The sequence below is a fragment of the Pseudoliparis swirei genome, chromosome 24, assembly GCF_029220125.1.
Source record: "Pseudoliparis swirei isolate HS2019 ecotype Mariana Trench chromosome 24, NWPU_hadal_v1, whole genome shotgun sequence".
NCBI lineage: Eukaryota > Metazoa > Chordata > Actinopteri > Perciformes > Liparidae > Pseudoliparis > Pseudoliparis swirei.
The window spans coordinates 590,773-596,806 of NC_079411.1; the positions used below are offsets into that span (position 1 = coordinate 590,773).

Sequence of the window (6,034 nt, forward strand, 5' to 3'; positions counted from 1 at the left end):
ATTGATGTTGTACATCAAATTAAAGAAGACAACTGGGGCTACAAGTATCAGTGAGCCATTTAAACACAACTCAAACACCAACTGAAATAAAAATACAAATATCATGATCATAATTTTGTCAGGTGTCGGCCCACTCAGAACGTTTCCGTAGCTAGCGACATGTAGCTTTGTGCAATCATAAAAGAAGAGATCTTCGAAAGCAAGAGGACTTCACACAGATTCTAAATATCTTTACAGAATCCTTCTGCACCAAAGTATCACGGAGATATAAGCCAAAGAACACAGAAATATTAATCGCTTCATAGCTTTACATTCAGCAAATTCAACATACTTTTGTTCTTGAGAAGAAGAAAACGTTTCTCTCCCTGCATTCCTGCTGGCATGGCTTTAGTGTGTGTGTATGTCCCTTTAAAACCAGGCGGACTTTTGGGAAGCGTCATAATCAGCTGTCAGGAAGTTCAATTTCAGCGAATCGGATTTCACATTTCAAATATGGCGACGCCTTTCTGTCTCCTATTGGCTCACAGTGCTGTCAATCTTGTCTTTCTTGGTACCAATCGATTCTATTGGCTCTAAGTATTCCAATGACGTGTCGTTCTTTAAAATCCGCCCTTCCCGGCGGAGATATCTGCGCGCAACAGCAGCTGTGACAGACAAAAACCGGCTTTACGCACAGCACGCACGCGCACAGCACCACTTTGTTTGATCGTTTTTATCTTTGATTTACTGTTTGAAGCCACATAAAGCCACAATGATGTATTTGCATGTATTGAACACCACAAGTAAAAGTGAAATAAAAATGGTTTGGTACATGAGAAAAGTCAAATGGCACAGATGGTGCTTCAATGTGCCCAAATGCAAATTTTAGAGACCTCCTAAAATTCTTTTACTAAAAGTCTCCAACTATTGTTCTGCTTTTTTTTCTTAGTCAAACTTTGCAGAGAGTCTGTTCACATATCTTGTATTATTATGGGTGATTTTAGGCATTGCTGTGCATCCATCCAGGATATATTCATCCTGAAAGTGCTTTTTTTTCTAATCGAACCTGAAACTTCTATGAAAATAGAAGATTCATCTTTATTTACTCTTAACCAGTAACATATATGCTAATATTTACACATCTGAACAAAAGCTCACATGTGTTCCCTTTATTATAACACCAACATTATTCAAATAGCTTGTGTGGTTGCAGAGCTACACCCTTTTTAGTTTGGGTATGTCATTTCGAGCAGAAACCTAAAAAAACGGGTGGGGGTTAACAGGTTAAAGTATATGATTGTTCTGCCTCAATATATATAATATGTATAATATATATATATAACATATATAATATGTATAATATATATAAAATGTATAATATATATATAATATGTATAATATGTAAAATATATATATAATGTGTATAATATATATAATATATATAATATGTATAATATATATAATGTATATAATATGTATAATATATATAACATGTATAATATATATATATATATACATACATGTGTATATATATATATACACTACCGTTCAAAAGTTTGGGATCACCCAGACAATTTCGTGTTTCCATGAAAACTCACACTTTTATTTATCAAATGAGTTGCAAAATGTATAGAAAATATAGTCAAGACATTGACAAGGTTAGAAATAATGATTTGTATTTGAAGTATAAATTTTTTTCTTCAAACTTTGCCTTCGTCGAAGAATGCTCCTTTTGCAGCAATTCCAGCATTGCAGACCTTTGGCATTCTAGCTGTTAATTTGTTGAGGTAATCTGTTGAAATGTCACCCCACGCTTCCTGAAGCACCTCCACCAGTTGGATTGGCTTGATGGGCACTTCTTGAGGACCATACGGTCAAGCTGCTCCCACAACAGCTCAATGGGGTTGAGATCTGGTGACTGGCCACTCCATTACAGACAGCAAGCTGCCTGCTTCTTCCCTCAAGAGTTCTTCACAATGTGGAGGTGTGCTTTGGGTCATTGTCCTGTTGGAGGAGGACATTGGCTCCAATCAAGCGCTGCCCACAGGGTATGGCATGGCGTTGCAAAATGGAGTGATAGCCTTCCTTATTTAAAAACTTTTACCTGGTACCTCCCACTTTCCCAGCACCAAAGCAGCCCCAGACCATCACATGACCTCCACCATGCTTGACTGATGGTGTCAGGCACTCTTCCAGCATCTTTTCACCTGTTCTGCGTCTCACAAATGTTCTGCTGTGATCCAAACACCTCAAACTTGGATTCATCTGTCCAGAACACCTTTTCCAATCTTCCTCTGTCCAATGCCTGTGTTCTTTTGCCCATACCAATCTTTTCTTTTTATTGGCCAGTCTCAGATATGGCTTTTCTTTGCCACTCTGCCTAGAAGGCCAGCATCCCGGAGTCGCCTCTTCACTGTCGACGCGACACTGGCGCTTGGGTACCATTTAAAGAAGCTGCCAGTTGAGGACCTGTGAGGCGCCTGTTTCTCAAACTAGAGACTCTAATGTACTTGTCTTCTTGCTGAGTTGTGCACCGGGCCTCCCACTCTTTCTGCTCTGGTTAGAGCCCGTTGGTGCTGTTCTCTGAAGGGAGTAGTACACACCGCTGGAGGACATTTTCAGTTTCTTTGCAATTTCGCATGGAATAGCCTTCATTTCTAAGAACAAGAATAGACTGGCGAGTTTCACAGGAAAGTTCTTTTTTTCTGGCCATTTTGAGAGTCTTACCGAACCCACAAATGTGATGCTCCAGATAATCAACTAGCTCAAAGGAAGGCCAGTTTTATAGCTTCTCTCATCAGCAAAACAGTTTTCAGCTGTGCTAACATAATTGCACAAGGGTTTTCAAGGGTTTTCTAATCATCCATTAGTCTTCTAAGGCGATTAGCAAACACAATGTACCATTAGAACACTGGAGTGATAGTTGATGGAAATGGGCCTCTATACACCGATGGAGATATTTCATTTGAAACCAGACGTTTCCACCTAGAATAGTCATTTACCACATTAACAATGTAGAGAGGGTATTTATGATTGATTTAATGTTATCTTCATTGAAAAAAACAGTGCTTTACTTTGAAAAATAAGGACATTTCTAAGTGATCCCAAACTTTTGAACGGTAGTGTATATATATATATATATATATATTTATATAGTGTCTTAACTGAACTGAATCCAGCTGCACACACAAGTCTACAGAGGTGATACCTCCACACCAGAGGGGGCGCTGTGGTGCTGCTCCGCTCCTCCTCTCCTCCTCTCCCCTTCCTCTCCTCTTCTCCCCCTCTCATGCTCAACTCTCTTCATTGATCACAGCAGAGCTGCAGAGAGACATGAAGCCACTTTGATCACAGCACCGGGGGAGAGGGGGAGGAGAGAGGGAGGAGATAGAGGAGAGAGAGAGGAGAGAGGGAGGTGCTGCGGCGTGAACAGTTGATGATTTACATTCCTCATGTTCATGAAACAGAAGCAGCTGTTTTATTTAAATAAACATAATAACATGTTAAATAAACATCAACGTGAAGAAAAGACCTCAAAACAACGACGTCGTGACGGAGGTCTGACGGAGGTCTGACGGAGGTCTGACGGAGGTCTGGACTCTAAGGGGTTCTGCTGTAGACCTCATGGAAACATCAGGACTCAGTTCTGATGTTTACACAGAGATTCAACAGCCGGCCAATGAAACGCCCTGAAAGTGACGCGCCGGCCCTTTAAGTGATCCATCGCTGCGTTTGAAGATCTTTGAGCTGAAGTTCATTCTCAGACTTGTTCTCCCCGGAGGCAGACGCCTTGTAAACATCAGAGGGTTGAAGTAACGGTGGAATGATTTCCCAGAATGCATTGGGAGGACTCTGGAAACACTCCGTCCCCGGCGGCTCGTGTTTGTTGGCGTCCGGTTCAGAATCATTCAGTTCGGCACCTTGAGAAGACAATTACGCTTTTTTTTGTTTTTGTTTGTTGTTGTTTTTGTGTGTGTTTTTTTGGGGGGTCGGGGGGGGGATTCTCATTTACAACAAACACAACAAGAAAAGAATGAGACAAAGAAAGAGAGACGGAGGCTGAGTGAGAGTTCAAAGGACCCCAGAAAACAAAGAGAAGATCAGAATAAAGGATAAAGTATAAAGCTGAACACTGAGCGCCACGTTGCTGAAATAAAAGCTCCTTAAAAGCTGATCGGATGGTTTTTGATTAGCATGCACGTTAAACTCTTCTTCACTTGAAGTTTTTTTGGGGAGTCGCTGTGGCTCCGCCTCCCCCCGGCTCCTCCTCCCTCCGGCTGTGGCTCCGGCGGCCATCTTGCTCTGGCTGTCCACAGTTCATCTCCTCGCGGCGCTCCTCCGTTAGCCGGAGTTCTCTTCATGGAGCAAAACAACAACAAAAACAAAAGGCCGAACCGTTTGTCTCTTTTCTTCTTCTTGTTGATATGTTTGCGCCGGGAAGTCTCATCATGATTTATCAACATATATATTCATATCTTTATATATATAACTCTTGATTCCTGAACTTCTCCCTGCTCGATAAAAAGATCCACGTTCACAGGATTAATCCGAATAAAGAAATCAAGAAGATACGTCAACGAAAACAGCGGAGCGGGGTTCGTGTCTGTGTGTGTGTGTGTGAGGGCGGGATCATGGGCGGGGCCAATTGGGGAAGCCACGCCCCCTTTCCGTCAGACCGAGGAAGAGTAAAAAATATAAAGTTCACTTTTTAGCGGGCGGTCTGGCTCCTCCTCCCCACGGCCGACCGCTGGCCGCCTGGCTCCACCCCCCTGGTTGTCTGGCCCCTCCCCCTGCGCGCTTGGCTCCGCCCCCTCCAGTCTTTTACAACAACAGATGGAGAAAATCATGCACGCTTCTTCAATGCATTTTTAGTCTCGGAGCTCCTCCTCCTCCTCCTCTCGTCTCCTGGCGTCCGTCTTAAGCCCCGCCCCCCCTCACACCGGGGAGCGGCGAGGCGGCGCTCAGGTCCTTGAGGAGGAGGAGGAGGAGAGCAGGAAGTTGAGGTCCCTCTGAGGGAGAGAGGTGGAGGAGGGAGAGGAGAGGAGCAGCGTGGAGGAGAGGACAGCTCGAGGAGGGCAGCGAGAGAGGAGGGCGAGGAGGAGTGCGAGAGGAGGAGGAGCGGGACGAGGAGCGCGAGCGGAGGAGGAGAGGAGAGCGGAGGCTGGGGATGCGTGATGGCGGAGCCTGGAGAGGAGGAGGAGTGAGAGAGGAGACGCGAGGAGGAGGAGGAGGAGGAGTGAGGAGGAGGAGAGGCGAGAGACCATCTCCGATGAGAAGGAGGAGAGGAGGAGAAGGAGAGGAGGAGGGGGAGAGGAGGAGAGGAGGAGAGAGAGGAGGAGCAGAGAGGAGGAGAGGAGGAGGAGGAGTGAGGAGGGGAGGAGTGAGGAGGAGGAGGAGAGAGGAGAGGAGGAGGAGAGGAGGAGGAGGAGGAGAGAGGAGGAGGGGGAGTGGAGTAGAGTAGGAGGAGAGGAGGAGGAGAGGAGGAGAGAGGAGGAGGAGGAGGAGAGAGGAGAGAGGAGGAGGAGAGGAGGAGGAGGAGGAGAGAGGAGGAGGAGGAGAGGAGGAGGAGGAGAGGAGGAGGAGGAGAGAGAGAGGAGAGGAGGAGGAGAGAGGAGAGGAGGAGGAGGAGGAGAGAGGAGAGGAGGAGGAGAGAGGAGAGGAGAGGAGAGAGGAGAGAGGAGAGGAGAGAGGAGAGGAGAGAGGAGAGGAGGAGGAGAGAGGAGGAGGAGAGAGGAGGAGAGGAGGAGAGGAGGAGGAGGAGAGGAGGAGAGGAGAGAGGAGGAGAGAGGAGGAGGAGGAGGAGGAGAGGAGGAGAGGACGAGAGGAGGAGAGGAGGAGGAGAGAAGGAGGAGAGGAGGAGTGAGGAGGAGGAGAGGAGGAGGAGAGGAGGAGAGAGGAGAGGAGGAGAGGAGGAGAGGAGAGGAGGAGGAGAGGAGAGGAGGAGAGGAGGAGGAGTGGAGAGGAGGAGGAGGAGAGAGGAGGAGAGGAGGAGAGAGGAGTCACAGGGAGGAGGAGGAGAGGAGGGAGGAGAGGAGAGAGGAGGAGGAGAGGAGGA

The 6,034-nt window shown here is 46.4% G+C and overlaps 1 protein-coding gene across 1 annotated transcript in view; it reads left to right on the forward strand.

Moving 5' to 3' along the window:
• Position 1, forward strand: part of ift27 (intraflagellar transport 27 homolog (Chlamydomonas)) — a 3,599-nt gene extending 3,598 nt beyond the window's left edge. The window contains exon 7 of the mRNA XM_056409529.1: position 1. This exon is cut by the window's left edge and continues 589 nt beyond it. The gene's annotated coding sequence lies outside the window, so the exon portion shown is untranslated.
• Positions 2-6,034: the final 6,033 nt, after the last annotated feature.